This window comes from Neofelis nebulosa, chromosome 2, assembly GCF_028018385.1.
Source record: "Neofelis nebulosa isolate mNeoNeb1 chromosome 2, mNeoNeb1.pri, whole genome shotgun sequence".
NCBI classification, from domain to species: domain Eukaryota; kingdom Metazoa; phylum Chordata; class Mammalia; order Carnivora; family Felidae; genus Neofelis; species Neofelis nebulosa.
In genome coordinates, this window is record NC_080783.1 from 160,905,307 (window position 1) to 160,929,061 (window position 23,755).

A 23,755-nucleotide genomic window follows, 5' to 3' on the forward strand; every position below is an offset into this window, starting at 1 on the left:
TTAGGCCTATATTGCCATAAACTTCCCTCTTAGAATTGCTTTTGCTACGTCCCAAAGATTTTGAACCATTGCATTTTCATTTTCATTGTTGTTCATGTATTTTTTTAAATTACTCTTTGATTTCTTGGTTGACACATTTATTGTTTAATAGCATGTTTTAACCTCTGTATAGTGTATTCTTTCCAGGTTTTTTCTTATGATTTCTAATTTCATAGTGTTGTGTTCAGAAAAGATAAATGGCATGACTTTAATTTTTTTGTATGTGTTCAGACTTGTTTTGTGGCCTAATAGTGGTCTCTTCAGGATAATATACCATGTGTGTTGAAAAGAATATATTTTCTGCTGTTTTAAGCTGGAATGTTCTAAATTTATCTGTTACATCCATCTGGTTCAAAATGTCATTCAAAGCCACACTTTCCATGTTGATTTTCTGTTTGGATGATGTATCAGTTACTGTAAGTGGGGTGCTAAAATACCCTATTGTTATTGTAGTACTATTGATTATTTCCTTTATGTTTGTTTTTGGCTGGTTTGTGTATTTTGGTGCTTTCATACTGGGTGCATAATTATTTACAATTGTTATATATTTTTGTTGGATAGTTCCCTTTTTGATTATTTAGTGTCCTTCTTTTTCTCTTTTTAGAGTCTTTCTTTTAAAGTATATTTTGCCCATTATAAGTATCACTACCTGAGCTTTCTTTTCACTTTCTTTTCTTTTTTTTTTTTAATGCTTATTTATATTTGAGAGACAGAGACAGACAGAGTGCAAGTGGGGGATGAGCAGAGAGAGAGGGAGACAGAATCTGAAGTAGGATCCAGGCTCTGAGCTGTCAGCGCAGACAGAACCTGATGTGGGGGTCGAATCCATGAACCATGAGATCATGACCTGAACAGAAGTCCAATGCTTACCTACTGAGCTACCTAGGTGCCCCTCTTTTCACTTTCATTTGTGTGATCAATGCTCTTTCATCCCTTCACTTCAATCTACAAGTGTCTTTAGATCTGACAAGCTGTCTTTTAGGCAGCACATAGATGGATCTTACTTTTTAATCCAAACTTCACCCTATGTCTTTTGGTTGGAGTGTTTAGTCCATTTACATTCAAAGTAATTATTAATAAGTATGTACTTCTTGCCATTTTGATATTTATTTTATGGTTGTTTCTGTAGTTGTTCTCTGTTTCTTTCTTCTCTTGCTCATGGTTCTCTCCTGGTTTGCAGGCTTTTTTTTATAGTGATACACTTAGATTCATTTTTCATTTATATATATATATATATATATATATATATATATATATATATTACTAGTTTTTGTGGTTACCATTAGGTTTGTATATAACATCTTATCCATAGAACAGTCTATATTAAGTTAATGGTCCCTTAAGTTTGAACCCATTCTTTACTCCCCACTCCCACATTTTTAATATTTGGTATCACAATTACATCATTTTATTTTGTGAATACCTTGACTGATTTTTATAGATATACTTAATTTTAATGTTTTTTTATGTTTCCTACTTTGCTTACTCCTACTTATGTTCTTTTCTTTTCACTCAAAGAGTCCCCTTTAGCATTTCTTGTTGGGCTGATTTAGTTGTCATGAATTCCTTTAATTTTGTTTGTGTAGGAAACTCTATCTCCCTTTTTTTTTAATGAATGATACCCTTGCTAGACAGAGTATTCTTGGTGGAAGTTCTTTTTTTTTTTTAATTTTAGTAATTTGAATGTACTCTGCCAATCCCTTCTAGTCTGCAAGATTTCTACTGAAAAAATCACTTGATAAACTTACAGAATTTCCCTTTTATGTAACTATTTTATCTTGTCTTTCTGCTTTTTAAAAAATTTTTTAATGTTTATTTATTTCTGAGACAGAGACAGAGCATGAGTGGAGGAGGGGCAGAGAGAGAGAGAGGGAGACCCAGAATCAGAAGCCGGCTCCAGGCTCTGAGCTGTCAGCACAGAGCCCAATGTGGGGCTCAAACTCACAAACCATGAGATCATGACCTGAGCCGATGTCAGTCACTCAACCACTTGAGCCACCCAGGCGCCCCTTGTCTTTCTGCTTTTAACATTCTCTCTTTATTGCTACTCCTTGCCATTTTAATTACTATATATCTTGGTGCAGACTTCCTTGGGTTAATTTTGCTGGGGGCTCTTTGTGCCTTCTGTTTCCTTCCTCAGATTTGGGAAGTTTTCCGCTGTTATTTCATCAGATTAATTTGTTGCCCCTTTTTCTCTCTCTTCTCCTTCTGGGGTCCCTATAATGCAGATGTTACTATGCTTGATGGTATAACAGGGTTCTCTATTTTTAGTTTTATTATTTTTTCCCTCTCTCCTGTTCAGCGTAATTGATTTCTATTACTCTGTCATCTGTGTCACTGATCTCTTCTTCTGCTTCCTATAGTCTACTACTTATTACATCTAGTATATTTTAAATTTTAGTTGTTGAGTTCTTCATCTCTTTTTGGTTCTTTTTTTAAGTTTTATATATCTTTGTTGAGGCCTTCCACTCTTTTCTCAATTCCAATGAGTCTTTATGACCAATACTTTAAATTTTCTATTAGGCATATTACTTATCTCCGTTTCATTTAGCTCTTTTATGGTGATTTTGTCCTGTTCTTTCATTTGGGACTCTGTCTTCTCATTTTGTCTAACTCTCTGTGTCTATTTGTTTTTGTTGGGTAAATCAGCTATATCTCCTGATCTTGAAATTAGTGGCCTTGTGGAGATGAGTTCCTGAAATACCATACAGTCCAATGTTTCCTGTTTCCCAGAACCTTGTACTTCAGGGGTGCTTCATGTACCGTACTGTTGTGACAGAGCCACTTTTGCCTTCAGTCATTGGAAATGGCTACTTTGCCTGTTGTGGACAGTGTTTGGTCTCTGTGTGGTTAGTAGGCCAGTCTGGAACGACCTTGGGTTTGCAATAGAAGCTATATCACAGAATTGCAGGGTTCGTTTCCTGTGTTGTACCCTGAGAAGCTTTTGTTGGTCCATGGGGCCTGCAGTCAGACCGGATGTCTGCTCCCAGCCCGCTGCTTGGGCCACAGTCTGACTGGTCTGTATGGTTATCTTCTCTCCCAGGGTGCAGAAGTCACTTTGGTGTGGTGCTATTCCCTGTTGGGGATGCTTGCACATTGCCAGGCTTATAGAACTCCTTTGGATGGGCTGAGGCTGAGGGCATATTGAAGTGGGCAGGTCTGCAGGAGAATCTGAGGGCAGGGCATTGTTTGCACAGTCTGCTGTGAGAGGGAACCTGGAGTGGAGACCTGGCTGGAGTGGGTGTATTCGCAGGAGAATACTGCAGCCGGGCACATTTTTAACATGTTAGGTAGCAAGTATTGTTGCTGTGCTGGTTCCTGCAGGTATCTGTGTGTCTAGGCTGGGGGACAGGAGGAAAATAGCACTCACTAACTCTTTGTTCTTGGATAAGTCTCTCAACAATTCTTGCCCCCGCCCCCACCCCAGCATAAGCTCTGAGATTAATAAACAAATCTTCCTTTCATATACCCTAAACATTTTTCAAACCGCTGCTTCCATGTTGATCTCTGTTGAAGTGTTTGTTGCCCAGTCTCTTTAAGGGCAGGGATCAGTTTCATGTTGCCTCTAGGCTCTCCTAGAGCTGATTCTGCTAATTTTTAAAGTTCCAAGAGTTAAGCCTCACTGTAAGAACTCACAAAATTATGCTCCTCTGGTTTTCAAAGCCAAATATTATGGGGATTTGTCTCCCTGTGCAAGTTCCCCACGCTTGGGGTGCTTGGCAAGCTTCCTTTCCTTTCCAAGAGGAAAGCTTCCTTTCCTCTCTCTGCATTGTGGCACCCCTCCCTCCATTTAGTTCCTGACCATGTCTCTGCCCTTCCTACCTGTTTCAATGTGGATTTGCCTTTACATTTAGCTGTGGAGAGTATGTTCTGCCAGTCTTTGAGTCATTTTCTGGGTTATTTACACTGAATTGGGTGGTATATAGTTGTTTCTATGAGACAAGTTATGCTTAAAGTCCTCCTACTCCACCATCTTCCTCAGAAGTCCTGGTAAGCTGATGTTTTTTAAAAAGGAATAGTCTGACTATATAGCACGCTGTTGCTTACTGGTTGTATTGTATTACCAATAACTTCATAAATTAATAAGAAATAACTTGAAAGCATTCTTGTTTTCTGCTCATGTTGTTTTGTTTTTCTTTTCCATTTAATCATTAACATAAATCATATTTGAGTTGCTTGCAAGAATTTAATGTCCATATATTGCTTTTTTAATTAGCCTACTAAGAAGGACAAGAGGCTTTAACTCAGTTAATGTTAGTGAGTCCAGCATGTGCTAAATTTGTTTTCCAGCTTCAGATATTTTTTGCTGTAAAGAGAAGATACTACTTCAATCTTTCATCCCGTGGCTGTGTCTATATGAAATGAGGCAATAACAGTAAATCAATTCCATTAAAGGTTGGTTAATTTAGGAAAGAAAATACCTGCCATTTAATTTTAGACCCAGTTTGTTTTATTTCTTCCTGATGACAATGGGCAGACCCGATAGCTTTATAATACAGAAATATATAGTAGAACAGTCATTTGTTCATTTGTTAAATAATAATTATTAGTAGCCTGAATTTTTTCAGATACTATATTATGCTGAGATATTGATGAAAATAGAATATCTGCTCTTTAGTACGTCCCAGGGTCATGGGAAACAAAGGTGGTGTTAGCTGGGATTTATTTAGAGAGTATGTGCATGGCAAAATGCTGGGGATTTTATATGCATAATTCCATTTAGTTCTAACAACAATTTGAGAACTTATACATGATTATTATTTCCATGTTATAAATGACAAAAAGAAATTTATGAAAGTAAAATAAATTTTACAAGTACAAACTGTTTAGCTTATTTACAAAATTTGCCTAGAAAGGTGGGGGCTGCCATCAATTCCCCCTGTGCTCACATGTAACTCACTGAATGACAGATGGCATCTTTTGCCCCAACTCTTTGAATCTGGTGTGGCTTTGAGTGCTGTGCCATTTCCAAGTCTGGCCCTGGCAATTTTTGCTATCTATTCCTAGGGGATCCAAATGCCATGTTAGAAGTCCAGGCTACTCTCCTAGAGACAGAGGTCGTAAGAAAAGTAGGTGGAACCAGACACGTGCAGAAAGAGATAAGCTTGGAGTCTTGCTCAGTGTAGGCTTCCAGTGATTTTAGTCTCTCCCAGCTCTTATCCAAGTGGAATCTCAGGATACCCCAAATAAGAACTACCCCATTCAGTCAGTCAATTCACAGACTGAGATAAATTATTTTAAGTCACTAAGTTTTGAATTGGTGTGTGACTCCACAATAGATAAATGGGGCACACAATTGTATACTCTCAAGTGTTCTAAACCAGAGGACTTCAAAGTAACTATAACGTTGTAAAACACCATTAAAGGTTTTGCAGGTCTCTATTATTTATATCATTTTGTCATAAATAGTATTTACATTTTATATGTTTCATGAATTCATTTACTTATGTTACTCACATTTCCTATTATATTATTTAGATTAAATATATATCTAATAAGAAAGAAATAAAAATGAATTAAAAATAAGAAGAAACACAATTTCTAGTATTTCATTGTTCAACCTAAGTTTTCCCATCCTAAACACATTTTTGGATGTTCAGACCATGGTTTAGAGATAATTACTCAATTGTTATTCATATCGATAGTTCAATACTGCTAATACTAAAACAAGATAATTCTAATGTTAAAGAAAAACACAGGGTATATTTATGATATAAAAGTAAAAATTGCTTTTGTGTGCCTAAGCATTCAAAGAATCACACTGAAAAGATATATGATGAGTATCTCCAAATTTACAGCAATTGACATTAAATAACAGCAGAAAACCCAGGTAACAAAGGTGCCTGGTTTATATAATCATATGTCTTACAAGGCAAATCCAAACTCCTATGGAACCAATGTGATAAAATAAAGGAAGGAATTACTTCCTGATAAGTAATTATAAAATAAAGCAGAGGCATGGCCAATAATATATGATAAAAGTAAATATATAATATTCATAATCTTTAATTACTAAAAAATAATATTTCAACTATCCTAAAATAGATATATATGTTTAGTTAACATATTTCAGATTGAGGGCTTCATTATATTTTATTATGAATGTACAGAATATAAAATACTACTATCAAACATTTGATTCCAAACTATTTGGCTGGTTATCATAAAGTTTAAAGATTCAAGTGATTCTAACATCACTTCTTATAAAATTTAGAAGAGCATTGGGTAGATTATTTGATTTGTTTAGAAGTTTAGAGCTGATGATATCTTTCCATCTTTTTCATGGCTTTTTATTTTTTATTTTACATAGCACTTTAAATCATCAAAACTTTTTCCATGGATCATTCATTTAGTTCTTCATTTGATACATATAATCTAGTGCATCTATGAGCCAGCCGTCTTCAATATACTTATGGTAGAGTGATGATAAAATATATATATATCTGTCCTCATGGAGGTAATACTGTAGAAGAGAGGAGAAAAATAAACATGGGATGCATAAGTGCATCATTCAATATAGTATTTTACAATGTGATCATTGCTTTGGCACAAAGAAAATGCATAACAAAGTATAGGGGGGTACCAGAAGTGGGGGTATAATACAGTGATCAGGGTTGTCTTCACTGAAGGAAAACATGATATACAGGCAAAGCTTTACTGGTGCAAGTAGCCATCAGTCACAGGCTCTTGGGAACCTGGTGTGAATAAGGAGAAGCAGAACCAGATGGCTGAAGGAGGGTGAGGAAAGAGAAGAGGAATGTGTGAGAAGGACAAGAGGAAAAATGTGATAAAGACCTTGACTTTCACTTTGAGTTAAATGAGAAGCAACTTCAGGGTTTTCAGCAGAAAGTTATGTTTTATAAATATTACTAAAACTGCTTCATTGACAACAAATTCTAAAGGTTAAGGAGTGTACATGGAGGGCTGTTGGAATTATCTTCCAAAATACTATTTATGACTCAAATTAGATTGAATTTTGTCTCTCTCTTTCCGTGTCCCTGTAACTAGTCTGTCTCTCTAAAAGAGAGAATTATGTGTACACTTCTATATACATTTGCATTATGAACATATTTCAAACACGGTAAAATGTGGAGTGAATGGATCCTTGCTACTCACCTCAATTACTAACTCAGGGAAAACTTGTTTATGTATATCCCACCAACCTCCTACCTCCTCCACATTTCTTGGGTTATTTTGAAGCAACTTTATGTATTTTAAAGATACAAACTAGAGATGAATTGGATGTAAGTTAGTTAGTCTTGAGTGATCACTGAGTTTTTGGCCAGAACAACTATGAAAATGAAATGGCCATCAGCTAAAGTGGAGGAGAGCTATTGATGGAGCACATTTGAGGGGAGATGAGCCACAAGAATTTTTGCATATGTTGATTTTGATATATCTATTTAGCATCTAAGTGTATCTATCTATTCAGACACTACTATTGGAGCATTTAAATACCTAAAGTCATCATTAGAAAGGCTAGGTGTGGAGTTTTGGTACATGGCATTTGTGAAATGGTGCCTCTTATTTCCTGTCTTTTCTTGGCTCTTTTCCTTAATTCTTAAGGAAAAAGGGGCACAAAAATGCTCATGTTGCCTAGTATAAAAAATTGTTCAAGAAGTACCTCTAGGTTGATTGATCAGGTACTGGTAATTTATGAAATGGTTGGATTTAAAATAATACATGGAAGGTCACTTTTTACCCTCTTCGGTCTGCTTGTTAGAAGCTATAGAAAGTTCAGCTGCAGGGACCCTTAGTAGGATCACCAAGAAAAATATTGATGATTTGTAAAGATGGAAAAACAAAAATGAGGGGATATTTTAATTACCTTTATGATTTTCTTAATACCAGATGATAAATTTAGCAATCCCGTAATGAATTATAAAATGTCAAAGAAAGACCTGTAGATTCGGCCACAGTTGAAAAGCAACTCCAAACTGGGGCCAGATGTTTATTATTTTATTGAAAATCAATCAATTTAACAGACTGTTACTAACATGAGCTCTGGAATCAGTAAGGCCTGTACCTGAATTTTAGCTTTGCCACTTTCCAGTAGTATGATCTTGAATAAGTTATTTCTGTTTTCATTTTTTTCTTGCTTCTAAGATGGGAAGACAAATACTAACTTTTAGTTATGTTATGAGGATTAAATATGTTATGAATACTAATATGAATCACAAAGTACATTTCATATAGTAAGTTCTCAATATACGTTAGCTATTATTACAGCATAAGTGAAAATGGACTTCTAATAACTACACTAGTTCCTCATCATTCTGAACTGCAGAGAATGGTAGGTTTTACTAGATGTGATAATGAAGCACCAGATGTCTTTGTTCACATACACATAACCTAAAACGTTAAATGGCACAGACATTAAATCACAAACCAAGGAGACTCAAATGAGGATCATTTCCTTTGTGGATGCATAAACATTTCTTTTACCTTTGCAAAGCGTAAGAATGAGAGGCAACTTTAGAGATTTCTGGGAAAAAATGGCAAGAATTAGGTCAGATCACACATTGATCACAAACTTCTAGGGAACACATTGTAAGGAATGGTCTCTCTTGCTCAGGGGATGGATTAAATGAGCTAGTAATTGGATAGTCCTTGCCTTCCCTGACTTCTCTGAATACAAATCAAGTGTTCAGATGGCATTTCCATAATAGGTAACTGCAGCAGTCTTACAAACTTTTTTTTCCAAAGCTACAATTCACAAATTTCATCAGTGCAATATATATATATATATATTAGATTTATATATAATATATATTTCATCATAATATAATATATAATTCATCATAATATAAACATATATATTTATATAATTCATCATAATATAACAGGTTATATATATTATTCATATATAATCATATATATTATTCATATATAATCATATATATTATTCATATATAATATCATAAATAATGAATACATAATTCATCATAATATAAATTTCATCAGTGCAATATATATATATATATATATATATATATATATATATATATATATAAAATTTAGGTTTTAGAACAGATTTTATCTAATTTTATTTTAAAACTGTCCTGAAAGCCTAAAAGTGAGATTGTTCCACTTTCTCCTGATGGATACTGTAGGGGGGGTAAGTATATACATATACATATATGTATATATATATATATATATATATATATATATATACACACACACACACACACATATGTATACATATATGTATATATATGTATATATTTTAATGGGAAATTTTGTGCTTTTAAATTTCATATGTAGAAAACTAACTTTGTGTCCAAAGATGGTACTGCTATCAGGTAGAGGTCATAAATATATTTTTAGTGAAGTATAGACCATGTGTTCTAAATACTTGATCTATGTCAACTCCAAATATGTTATGGATATTTTTTATATATATTTTGATTTATTTCCTACAATACTTCATTAAAGAGTTCAAGGATTTACTCTCAGAATTTACACTCAGCCAAGAGGCAACCAAATGCAATACAAAGAATTGGTCTGAAGTCCATGCTGAAGGCCATACCAAGTCTCTTGTTTCAGAGAGATATATAACTATATCTATAGATATATAGTTAGATATGGATATAGATATTTATACTAAATTTAGTCAAAAAAAGTGAAGTAATTTTGCTCTGTTAACTTCTCTAATTCAAGAGGAAAATCCTGGAGAACCAACCCACCATGTTTACCATTTGCATTTTAGGCAAGATGTTCTATTTGCCCGTTGAATTACAGTATCCCTTCTCGTTACTCTCTGTCCATTCACTGCATTGACAGCCGAGATGAAGTCCCATGACCTACGGTTAGGATAATCTGAAACTCCTATACAGGAGTCTGGATCTGAACGACTGACATGGGAGTGACAGAGTGACTGGGATTCATGTGTGGGAGTGTGTCATGGTGGCATGCTGGTGCTGCATGTGTTAGAATGGTGGTGTGCAGTGGCAGTGGTTGGTGACAACGGAACCTTGGCTGTATTGTACTTGCTGTCTCACCTCCAGAAAATAAATTAGAATAAAGTAAACAAGCACAATAAAATGTACAGAATAACAAATGCTGTAACCATAGCACTAAGCGATAAAAAGCCAATATGAGTGTGTGTTGGGAATGTGATTTAGGTAGAGTGGTCAAAGAGTGATTCTCTGAGAAGAGGTCCTTTGAGAGGAGAGCTGAATGACAAAATGATGCAAGCCATGAGAATAATTTGGGGCCAAATGGATCAAATAGAGGATACGATGAGTACAGAGTATAATATGGAAGTGAGGTTAATGTGAACTGGAGAAGGAAACTGCATAGCAAGATGTGAGGCAGAATGGCATGAGAGAAAGTTTATTTGTTGTGTAGCATGAAGATAATTATTGTATTAGCAACTATGATCTGAATTGTTCCCAAAAGAAAAGAAAATGCTCTCAATCTAGTAAAATATCCATCAATCTTCTTGGAAAGTTAAGGTGAGAACTTGAGAGCGTATTTTGGAGGAAGGCAAAAAAGAAAGTGCTACCTAAGAAATAAACAAGAATTTGGAAGACAAGTGAAGAAGACCAGAAAGTAGGAGGTGAGAACCAAGAGTCACTTTAGACTGCTGGAGCCGAAGTTGATGGAAATAAATCCAGGGTCTTCTTGAAAAACTGAGATATTTAGTGTTTAATTTTCAACTTGCTGTTTATTTGTTTCCATGGAACCATTATATCTTAGCTTCCATTAAAGTTCTATTACATACAGCTGCTTGTGTTGAGTGCTACATAATGGAGTGTGGGAATGGAGATAAGGAAAACAGCTCTGGGATACAAAATGGAGACAGAATTTCACAGAAGCCAGAGGTGGAAATGACATGAAAAGAAGAAATATTGAGAATTCACAGAAATCTTAGTTCCAGACAATCTTACAGGTACCTTAAGAGCAGAGTGAAAATAACCTTTGCTCCTGCACCATCTTCTTTTTCATCCCCACAAAATAATTCTTTCTGATAAAATAAATGTGAATTAAAAAATTTGTAAAAACACACCTTCCCTCCTCATCCATGTATGATGATTGCTGTATCAGTTCTCATGGGACAATACAAAAAGGAAAATGTTCAAAATTAAATTGAAGATCAGAGAAAATGCACTTAAAGTAATAATTTTGGAGACAGACTAAAGCCCTATGAAATTACATGAGGTTCAAAATTACTGACACCTCTGTTTATATATCTTTGCATTCACCTGACTGGTTAAGATAAACTCAACTCTGTGGTTATAGAAAATATCATTGTAGTGCCTTGTCCTCTGGATAAACAACAAAAATACAGAGGCCAGGCTTTCTGGTGTTTTGTTTTTTTATATATATAAAATGAACATATTGGTTCCTAGTTTTTAAATCAATTTGCTTGTTCTTAGGTGCAGGGAGCAGGTAAAAAACAAAGCTGTCAACTCCGCACTATTTTGAAGGTGACATCTGCAAATGCAGGTTTCAATTCTTCCATTGTCTGAGCCCCTTTAATCATTCATATTTGCAGCTGTCTGAAAGAGCGCTTCACACACATCCTTCTCCTTGGGGCAGAGAAATGGGACTGGCTATTCATTTAGTCCACTTACAAAAAACCCAAACCATGTATTCTGAGATACTGAGCCTATCTTTTTCGAGTTGCAGCTGTTTTCTAGCACCCGTCTCTTTATCCTTCGGAGAAGGAAAAAGAAATGACTCTATTTATTGCTTAGAAAAATATGTATCTTCTTGAATTTGCTGCAATTAGATTTCTAAAATTGCATGCATTGAACTTGTATTGCTCTGGGGTTAAGAAATAATAAGGCATGTGCTTGATTACTGGAAAAGCTTGTTCTTGTCCATATCTCATAATTTTTAAATTTATTCAAGAGTCATCACTGCTATTTCCATCAATTTCTGCCTCCCTTTGGTATTCTGGACACTATAAGGTCAGCAGAGTGGTCTTAAAAGAATTTACAATGCTCCCTGGGGGGCTAGCTTTATTGTCTGGATTTCTCTGCTTTTACTATGGGAAATGTTATGGATTAAAGTATCTAATAAATGCAAAGGTAATTGCAAAATGTATAATACCCAAACAAAAGTATCATGTAGATACTGTAGACAGATGTTTGACTTAACAGAAAGAAGGGGTGTAGAACTGATTATAGAGTTATCATGAGGTCAGAGGTATTAGATAAAGCATAATTTTATCTGCATTGTATAATAAAGGAACCAGTAACAGACTAGTTTTTCAGATCACTGGCTTCAAGAACTCTGTTACAAAATATTAACTTTTATTTCTTGTGTCCCTGAAATCCTTAGGACAGAAAATTGGAAGTATGCAAATAAGTTGGGATAACTGGGTGGCTCAGTCAGGTGAGTATCTGACTCTTGATTTAGGCTAAGGTATGATCTTAGGGTCTTGAGATCAAGTGCTGCATCAGGCTCCATGCTGGGCTTGGAGTCTGCTTAAGGTTCTCTCTCTCTCTCTCTCTCTCTCTGTCTCTCTCTCCCTGTACCCCTCCCCCTGATCCTGGGTGCTCTTTCCCTCTCTTTCTAAGAAAACAAAAAGAAAGAAAAGTATACAAATAGGAATACTATAAAAGGGGTTTAAAGCAATCTTATTGAGTATGGGTAGCATGAAAGCAAGCATTCTTCTATAGATTCCTGAACAATGGTGGCTTATAATTTACAGATAATTATGGATATTTCATTGTAATCTTATATTCTATAACAATCAATTCATTCATTCATTCATTCATTCATATCAAATGTTTACTACTATCTACATCTAAGAAAGATAACAGATATTACTAAAAGAAACAATCATTATTAAAAAAAGCGCCATACCAATGTAATCAGGAATCTGAACTAGATTGTTATTTTTCTTAAGCAACATTACAGGTGGCTTACTCTTACACTATAATGTTAAAAAACTTACATATTAAAATGGTTAGTTAGCTATTTTGTTGAGTAATTATTAACCAGTTTACTAAACAGTCTGAATTCAATGAATATATAAATGTGAAATGGTTTTGTTTTTCACCAGTTATTTCTTTTAGCCATGCTGTGTCAAGCCTGCCTTTCCAGGGCACTAATGATACCTCAGGCAGATCTCATTGCCTTCAGTCATTTTCAGTTCTATCTTTCTCTGGTTGGAAATGTCAGGCTTCTATCCAAATTAGTGGTTACCTCATTCCATTTTCCAGCCCTGCCCAGGCTTCAGCTTGAAGGACTTGATTTAGTAACCTAGTAAGAAGGGCCTCAGTGAAAACTTTCAGGGCTTCCAGCAAGGGTGAACTTGCTATGCAAAATACTTGAGACAATGTTCCCTTTATCTTGAGAGAGGGAGGGAGGGAGAGACAGACAGACAGAGAGAGAGAGAGAACAAACAGTAGAGGGGAAGAGGGAGAGGGAGAGAGAGAATCCCAAACAGGCTCTGTGCTGTCAGTGCAGAGCCTCATGTGGGGCTCAAACTCATGAACTGTGAGATCATGACCTGAGCTAAAATCAAGAGTTGGATGCTTAACTGACTGAGCCACCCAGGTGCCCCAAGACTATGTACCCTGGTAGACTATCAAAAGTTAGTAATTAGAAGGAGCTTCTTTACTTCACTTCAGTTAAAATGGGAAGGGAGCCGTGACTTTATTCTTTCTCCTCTCCCTCTGTATTATTTTACCTGCTTTGGGATTTGCTTCATTGAAACTGTTTTTGTTCTCATTTGATTCCACTTCTCTGGCTATCATCCCTCAGTCCTCTCAATGGCAGGCATCCAAATCCTGTGGGGTGCAACTAAAAGCTCTTTAGAATGAATTTCAAAGGTCTCTTTTTTGGATCGGTCTCTCAAATATGTCAACTCAATCTCTGAGATCTCACCCTGGGAGATCCACCTGATGTCCTCCAGGGTCTTTATTTTCAGGAGTAGGGTTATTGACAAAATGGCTAAAGTCTGACTACTTTGCATGGTGTCTGCATGGCCTGTGTGAAACTCACGTATCCAGGCCATGTCAAACTGTGGGGAGCGCAGGTTGCTCCCCTGAGGGCTCCCTTTATCTACCTCCATATCACCTGCAGTCCTCTTCTACCATTCCATATATAAACACAAAAAGTAGATCAGAGAGGATTCCACATAATCACACTTCTATTCAGGGTTTGAGATACCAATCTTGCCAACTAGAAGTCAACAAATCTCTGTAAGAAACTCTTGGAGTTCTGTTTACTTGCCTTGGTACTCCCCACTGGACTGAAAACTGATGGCTCTGAAAATTTCCCATGATCTCAGTTCTTCATGTACTTCAATAGCTTAGGCATTAGTTAGGGACTGAGATGATGGTTGGGTAACATAGCCTTACAAGGCTTAATAGAGTTTTCTCCCAAGCTTTGCATGTAAATAGCCATTTCTAGAGCAGCAGAAAAACTGCCACATCACTGGGATCAAGGGTTTCAAACAAATGACTTTTGTTATTTCTATAATTAAAGAAAGCCAATAAAATAAGCAAGAATGCATAGGCTTCATAGAGGTAGTACAAAGTGTTAATCTTATGGATACTGTGTCAGAAATGTCTGCTGTCAGAATTCCTTTACATTCACAAACTGGTCATTCTAAACTCTAAGACCTAATAATATATATCCACTCTCACCGAAGTTTCCTGAAAGTGAGAATACAGGAGGGCACAGGGATCCTGATGACATGTAGATTATAGAAAAAAGATGACAGGGAAATTAGAAAGGCCAAGTACAGACAAACAACAATGGTTTTCCTCTGGTGGGCATCAATGTTAAACATGAGGAGTTTCATAAGTAATGTAATTCATAACTAATCCATTATGTTATGTAAGATTATTGTACACTATGTCATATAGCAGATGGGAAAATGTAATTCCCATGTAATAATATGTAATAAAATGTAATAAATTATCATTAAAAATCCAATCCAAAACTTGCCTTGGAAAAAGATGTTGCACAGCATCTCTATTTCTACCACTGTCTTTTCATGTACCAAATATTTACTGTGCACTTGCTTTGTGTCTGCACTGAGACACAACATTGAGGTTGAAATATACGTTCTTTGCCCTCACGGGACAATCATACAAAGTTTAAGGAGTTGTAAGATCTTAAGTGTTATGATAAACATGTTTCAATGAATTTCACATTACAAAATTGCTTTTAAAAGTAAAGGGCTTGAAGTTAGGGGCAGAAATACGGAGGCATTTGTGACTTTGAGTAACGGAGCAATATGGCAATGTTTATGTTCTCTTATTTATAAATTGGATAGAACTATGGAGGATAAACAAGATGAGGTTTAAAGTTGGAAGAGGAAAAAAAAACAATCAGAAGGTTACTGAAAAGATTGATTTCTTACACACTTTTCATACCTTGCTAACATATCGTTTTGGAGATATCTGGGTTAATGAGATATGGTTTCTAACATTAAAGAACTTATATGCTATTGTGGAAAATAAGTGTTTATGTACACATGTGCAGGCGTGCATAAGCACGTGGTAAAGAAGTCGATGTTAAATGAAATGACTAGCAATTTCTGGCTAGTTAACTGCATGGCTTCCAAGTTCTTGGTGTCATAGTGAGCTCTGGGGAACAATAGTTGTGGAGTACTTTTTTACCCATTTTTATTCACTCAGCAATGAATTACATTTTCCCATCTGCTATATGACATAGTGTACAATAATCCGACATAATAAATTATCATTAGAAATCCAATACAGTGGATTACATGGATACTGTGTCCCAAATAAATTAATAGAAATTAAAATGCCCTAATTTAGGACTTAAATATTGCCTCACTCTAGTGCCCTGAGCAAGCAAACCACTTAACCTCAACCTTGGTTTCCTCAAACTGGGAGTTAACAAGTATTTACCCACCTCATAAGAGTGTGAGGATTAATTAGTTAATGTTTATAAAGTACTTTAAAGAGGAAAGGAGCTGAATAAGTAGTGCTATTAATAGGATAACCACTTAATTTGATTTTAGTGTTTGAGAACAATGCAAGTCTAATTCAGCAGTTGCCACACAGCTGCGGTTGCTATGCGTTTAGAATGAATTTATAATACATCCTCGGTTTCTGAAAGAACAGCGCCTTATAAAGCAACTACTATAATACTAAAATAATACGTCAACTATTCTTTTCAGAAGACTGCTGCTCACAAGGACCTAGAGTAAGGTGACTTAAGCCCAGAGAGCCTTCATCAAACAAAAGCTGCACGGAGAACGTAGAGAAGGGTTCACGGCCTCTACATGAAATGATAGCCAGCATTTATTCAGCTTTTACTGATTTGCAGGCACAGTTCTAACTGCATTATATGGATCATCTCATTTAATCCTGGCAACAACTCAATGATGTAGGTACTCGATTTGTTCCATTTCATGCGGGATATGGAAGTTCAGAAAAGTTAAGGAACTGGACCCAAAATTTATAGATGGGGACAGGATTTAATCAAAATCGTACTTCTTTGTGGTTAAGTATTGAGATTTTTTGTCTCCTAAAAATGAACATGTAAATTTACAGAACTTATGTCATGTTCCCAAATTCCCTATAACAAGAATCCTGCAGTTCCCATGCGTGGTGTCCCTTAATGTCCACATATTTACTAGGCAAGTCCCTATATGTATGACTTTTCTTTCCATTTTTAAGCATCGAGCTCATCTCTGTCTCTCAAGGTAACTATAAGCAGGTTATAGAGACTCGGGTACATTATAACGTTTATTTATTTTTGAGACAGAGAGAGACAGAGCATGAATGGGAGAGGGTCAGAGAGAGAGGGAGACACAGAATCTGAAACAGGCTCCAGGCTCTGAGCAGTCAGCACAGAGCCCGACGTGGGGCTCGAACTCACGGACCGCGAGATCATGACCTGAGCTGAAGTCGGACGCCTGATCGACTGAGCCACCCAGGCGCCCCGAGACTCAGGTACATTATAGAGACTCAGGTACATTGATGATGTCAGGATTAACCTACTGATCAGGATCATGGGAAAGATGACATGATATAGCCAGTCTTTTAATGTTTCTGTACCATCTCCTCCTTGCTGTGCATCTGCCTCCTATGCTCTATCCTGGGTTAGTACATGCATTTAAGTACTCAGTTTTTACTAACTCCAAGACTCTTCCAATCTGTCTGAGCTCTTTAATTCAGTGTTCTTGCTCCATGGTAGGTCTCCATTCATTGTTTACCACCGCTACTTCATCTAAAGCTTTGACTTCCTAATTTCCCAACCCTATAGTTTCTGGTATGTTAAAGATGACCAATACATATTTTCAGAACTGAAAAAAATATGTCTAGAAAACTTGGCAGCAATTCACAACTGCTACCCTGGATGAGTCACTTTTATGGACTCATCTAAGAACTTCAAGGTCTCTTTCCCTTCATCACGTAAAGGGACTTACAAAGAAGTGCTCAAGAATCCTTACTAATCCTTGGTTATGTGATCATGGTCACTGCATTAAGTGAAAGTAATTCATATAAATTGTAATAGAGTAGTAGTTGGGACCCCAAGGAGGGAATTTCAGAAAACTCCATCTTTGGGATCCATGAGATTAACATATAGTCATGGCCAACTGCAGAAACCAAAAGATTATATCCTGAATATATATACCAGATTTTTTTTCAAATTATAGACTGAAGTGATGATACATTAGAAATATGCAGAGGATATGTACATAACATGTATAATTAAGTTCGATTGTATCTACTGCCTTCTAGTTTTAAAACTCTGTGACTCTAATGATTTCCTACGGTTATAGGAATTTTAAGACCATACATATTCTTGAATCACTCAATGGCCTAGGGTTATTGTGATATGTGTCATGCCATCCTTTTGATATGCTGTAAAACATTGATGTGGGAGTTATTTATTCCTCATTATCAACTTGAGGTGTACAAATAATACGTAAACTGGGCTGTTGAAAACTTCTGATCTCGAGCACTTTCACATTTTACCATTGAGGAAACCAATGGTTGCAGAATTTAAAACACTAAGAGTTTTACAGTTATGACAATAGTGAATCACAATTAGCAAACAAGTCACTTGCTTTCTTCATCACACATTCCTTTTCCTATGTGCCTTTATTCTTTTTTATACCACCATTCTCTTCATAAAATAGCTCACATGATTTGTATGCAGTTTTGCCATGGAACATTACAGGATGCCAGAATTGAAAGGGAACTTAAGGGTACTTTAACTTTGTAGATCAGTCAATTGAGAATGAAATTTGCACAACGATGCAAAGCTGTTGCTGTTCTATGGCAATTTGAGCCCTAGTCTGAGTCCAGTGATCTTTCACTACACCATCCAAGTAGTATTTTAGAGGAGAAAACTCAATGTTTGAAATAAAATATGAATTTATTAATGTGATAAAATATGATTGATGCCTCAGTTTGCCATAAGATAATGTGTTTTTTTGTGAACTGTTTTTTTTAATATATTTTTTTAACGTTTATTTATTATTGTGAGACAGAGAGACACAGAGAATGAGCAGGGGATGGGCAGAGAGAGGGGGAAACACAGAATCTGAAGCAGGGTCTATGCTCTGAGCTGTCAGCACAGAGCCCGATGCAGGGCTCAAACTCACAAACCTCAAGATCTTGACCTGAGCTAAAGTCAGATGCTCAACTGACTGAGCCACCCAGGCACCCCATAATGAACTGTTGATTGTACTGCCCCAGTTGGCTATGTGATAACTGGACAGTTATAAAGTGGAAAACCAGAAAGGATCTCAGAGTACCACATGCAGTGTCTTTGCATACTCTACATAAAGAAATCCAATGAGTAAAGTAACATGCAGCAAATATAGGCCAGAAGACTTAAAGCTAAAATCTACCTTTCTTCGTTCCCACTGTTAGATATTTCTGGTAATATAAGGAGTACAGTTTTATTTTTTATTTTATTCATTTATTTTTTATTTATTTTTGAGACAGAGAGAGACAGAGCATGAATGGGGGGAGGGTCAGAGAGAGAGGGAGACACAGAATCAGAAGCAGGCTCCAGGCTCTGAGCTGTCAGCACAGAGCCCGACACGGGGCTTGAACTCACGAACCGTGAGATCATGACCTGAGCCGAAGTTGGACGCTTAACCGACTGAGCCACCCAGGTGCCCCACAGTTTTATTTTTTAAATTGTATGCATTTCATTAAAAAAAAAACAAAAAAACTAATAATCACAGACATGCTTTAAACAGTAAATTAGACATTTATTTTGTTTTGTTTTGTTTGTTTGCTTGTTTATTTATTTTGAGAGAGAGAGACAGAGTGTGAGCAGGAGAGGGGCAGAGAGAAAGGGAGACACAAGATCTGAAGCAGGATCCAGGCTCTGAGCTGTCAGCATAGAGCCTGATGCGGAACTCGAACACATGATCCACAAGATCATAACCTGAGCCGAAGTCAGGATGTTTAACCAATTGAGCCACCCAGGTACCCCTAGACATGCATTTTAAAGGAAAAATGCATATACTTTTTTTCACTCACTTTTACAGATATGGAGTCATTGAAAATTCTAGCACCAAACATATGATTGAGATTGCAATTTCTTGATTTTGTAATACTCTTTGTAGCTGGATAATGAATCTTCTGTATGTTCTCTATGTAAACCTCTTCTGAATGTTGGTATAAATGATTCCATTCCATTATTACCCTCCATTATGGGGGCATCTGTCTTGTAGACTGTTGTTTCCCATGTCCATTTTAATGAAGGTCTGTCAATGAACTGGGAATCAAGTGTTTCTGCCTATCAGCTCACTGTCAAAGAGAAAATGCTAGGGGAGATGCAAAAACGCTGGCAGCAGAATTTTGGCTAGTGTCACTTAGCTTTGTGTGCTACAAGCAGTTTACCACAAACCCTGTAATTTCCTTTGTGAATATGCTCGATTAGAGTATTTCACCTTCAAATTTATTTCTTTTTTTCTGAAAATTTACATTTAAGCACCTTTCCTTCTTCTTTTGTTTTGTAGAAGTCACTCTATGAATGATGAAATCACTGATACAGGCTTCATTGTTGACTCTCTTAGTTCTGCTGGGATTTTTTTTTTTGCTCCCTTCTTTTGACCCTATTATGCTCTTCTTTTAAAAGTAGTTGTCATTTCTAATCACCAAATCATATCTGGGATAATATTATGCAAAATTTACATTGGTTGAAATAATGTAACTCCAGGTGGCAGTCAATTCAAGAAAATTATCAGCATGGTGACTTTATCTTTAGATTGTATTAGCATTATGATTTATTGGTTGCTTACATAAAGGTTGAAAAACATACACTGGAAAGCTGAAAGATGGCTTTCCCAGAGGATATCCAATTTATATCATACGAGATTGTGAGGTGCTTACAATTTGATGTCTACGTTTTTATTTTTCCTGGTTCCTGTTCAAGGCTATCCCCATAAAAATTCTTCTAATAGTTGTCTTCAGGTGTGGGAGAAGGAAAGGGAAAGATTTACCTTCTGTTATTCTGTTATTCTGTTGAGTCAGCTCAATATTAAGAATCAGGGATTAAGAAAAAAGTGAGAAAGAGAGAGAAAGAGAGAGAGAGAGGCAAACCATAACACAGACTCTTAACTATAGAGAACAAATAGAGTTACTAGAAGGGAGGTGGGCAGGCGGGGTGGTGGGCTAAATGGGTGATGGGCATTAAGGAGGGCACTTGTGATTGAGCGCTGTATGTTGTATGTAAGTGTTGAATCACTAAATTCTACAGCTGAAACTAATATTACACTATATGTTAACTAATGGGAATTTAAATAAAAACTTTAAAAAAAGGATCAGGAATCAGGAGGTTTCAATAAATTACATAACAATTCAACAACAGATGAACACTCTCAGTGACCAGGGCTGCCCAATAATGAGAAAGATAAAATAAAATGCCAAGTACAGGACAGGAGAAAAGAAAAAGTTACATCAAGATGGGTGCTCTGTGTCATTGTCTCAGTCTTAAGGAGGATTAAGCCAAAATAAATCCAAAATGGAAACATTTTCAAATGAAAAGCCCTACCTCATTAGTCAAATCAGACATCTAAATTGAGAAAGGATAAATTCTGTCACATTTTGGACTTGTTAAATGTCTGGAAATATTTTCGAATGAAAGATTTTCCTAAAATTCAATGCAACAAAATGTCAGTCTCTTTTATCCTTAATTTTAAAATATCTGAGTAATGTAGACATAAAACTTATTCATATGCTTTCAGATTATTTTAGAGTCATCTGATTAAAACTTTGTTTTTTGGGACATTTTCAAGAAGACAGCTTTAAAAGGTTTCTCATTCAATTAAATAAACTTGGTGAATTTAGCTGTTCTATTTTGAAAATTTGCTATCCAAGGCTACATTGGTCATCATGTATCCAGTCATTTGTTTTCCCTTTTTCTTATAAATGTTTATTTGATGATACCAATGACACATGACGCAAACATTTTAACGTACGTTATAAAGTCAAATGAAGGGTGTTATAGGACCCTTACTTTTTTGAAATAATAAAAATTAAGCAATCTAGAGAATGGTATTGAGCTTGGTAAAATATCAAATATCTTATTTTTAATAATCTCCCTCATGTGGTACAATTGAGGAGGCAATTATTTTTTTTTTTTAATTTTTTTTTTCAACGTTTTTTATTTATTTTTGGGACAGAGAGAGAGACAGAGCATGAACGGGGGAGGGGCAGAGAGAGAGGGAGACACAGAGTCGGAAACAGGCTCCAGGCTCCGAGCCATCAGCCCAGAGCCTGACACGGGGCTCGAACTCACGGACCGCGAGATCGTGACCTGGCTGAAGTCGGATGCTTAACCGACTGCGCCACCCAGGCGCCCCGAGGAGGCAATTATTGATTTTATCCATAGAATCTGTGATAAGGAAGATATGTTTTCAGATAGCAGTGAAATTGAATACATTCTATATGTTAACATTCTTCACATCCTTTAACATATCATAGTCCATTGTTTCATTTATTGAATGAAGGTTTATACTCTCTTTGTTCTTCTGTTGTACTATTTTTTAGTTTTTACCATGTTTAAAATAACTTTCAATGCTTACAAATGGGTTCTATTGGGCCATGATCTAAAATCTGTGTCTACCTTTCTGTCTAGTTACATTTTTCTTAGGGGTGGTAAACATTCTGACACAGTTCTGGCATTTTGCTTTCATTCTGTCTTAGTTTCTGTGATTAGTTTTTATCTATTTATGATTTTTTTTTTTTATGCGAGTAGGAAATTGGTAATGCTTTTATAGGGATGCTGGTTAATAGGTTGTATCATTATTGTTGGGATATCCTTCTGGGACTTACCTGGACACATATGCAAGAACATGAAGACCTGAAAGCCAATGTTGGGGAATGGCACATGGTTTAGTATGATTAGAACAACTGGCCTATACTCTGTAGAGAGGTTTTGTTTTGTTTTGTTTTGTTTTTTACAATATTGATTAATGCTTTTACATAGCAACATTCACACAGTTGAATGGTTAGGATTTAGACAGTTCAAATATTGAGTTATATAGTAAAAGATAATTGAGTTTTGTGGTGAAACCCCTCCACCCTTGCCTCATCAAACTGTTTTACCACCTGTTCCTACAGGCAACTCTTATTTTTGATATCCTGAATATTCTTCCAAAGTTTGTAAATCATATACAAGAAAATACACGTGTCTTTTTTTTTTCCCTCTGCTTTCTTCAACACGAATAATTGTATACTATAACCTCTGTTGTACAACTAGTTTCTCTACTTGGAAATTTTTGCATATTATCTATAGGCTTTTCTTACTCTTCATTTGCTTTTGTGCAAGTTATTTAACTCCATTCCCTGTTAATGTCCATTTAAAAAGCTATCAATATTTTTCTATCAAGACAATGATTTAATGATACTAGAATGTCTGAAGTATATATTCTTAGAATGAAGTTGCTGATACAAAGGGCACATGGATTTATAATTTTGATAGATCTTGGTAAACTTTCCTCCATAGGGATTGTAGTAATATATATTCTTACCAATATTTACTATTTCTTCACACTATGGGCAATAAAGTTGTTATCAAACTGTCAGGTCTTTACTAAAACCCCTATATATTTAGATTTTGTGGTTCACTTACTGAGCATGTTTTCACATTTAAAAGCTATTTGTGTCTCCTCTACAATGAATTGTTTATTCACATACTTTGCCTATAATTTCTACTGGTTTGGTCATTTTCATATCCAGCTATAGATACATATCTGAGGGACATTACTCATTTTTTCTACTCTGTTGATTGCAAATATTTTTTGCATTACATTATTTGCCTTTTAATTTTATTTATCACAGCATTTGCCCTATGGTTAGAGCTTGGATTTTTTGGTGTAATTTATCAATCTTTTCCTTTTTGGCTCTTGGAATTTGTATCATAGTTTAAAAAGCTTCTTCCTTTGAGGTTATGAAATAATATTCCTAAATTTTCTAGTTTGTATGGTTTTTGCTCCATATTTATTTTTAAATTTTTTCATTAAGTTTACTTATTTTTTGAGAGAGAGAGAGAGAGAGAGAGAGAGAGAATACGAGTGGGTGAGGGGCAGAGAGAGAAGGAGAGGGAATCCCAAGCAGGCTCTGCACTGTCAGCACAGAGCCCAACGTGGGGCTGGAACTCACAAACTGAGATCATGACCTGAACCGAAATCAAGAGCCGGATGCTCAACCAACTGAGCCACTCAAAGTGCCTCTTTCTTTCCCCCCCATATTTATTTTTTTTTAATTTTTTTTTCAACTTTTTTTTATATTTATTTTTG

The 23,755-nt window shown here is 35.9% G+C and overlaps 1 long non-coding RNA gene across 1 annotated transcript in view; it reads left to right on the forward strand.

Annotated features, from left to right (window-relative positions):
* LOC131504559 (uncharacterized) overlaps window positions 1–23,755 on the forward strand; it is a 215,447-nt gene that overhangs the window by 167,053 nt on the left and 24,639 nt on the right. Inside the window, exon 2 of the long non-coding RNA XR_009258053.1 lies at window positions 16,160–16,368. This is a non-coding gene — a long non-coding RNA (uncharacterized LOC131504559). The remainder of the gene's footprint in view (window positions 1–16,159; window positions 16,369–23,755) is intronic.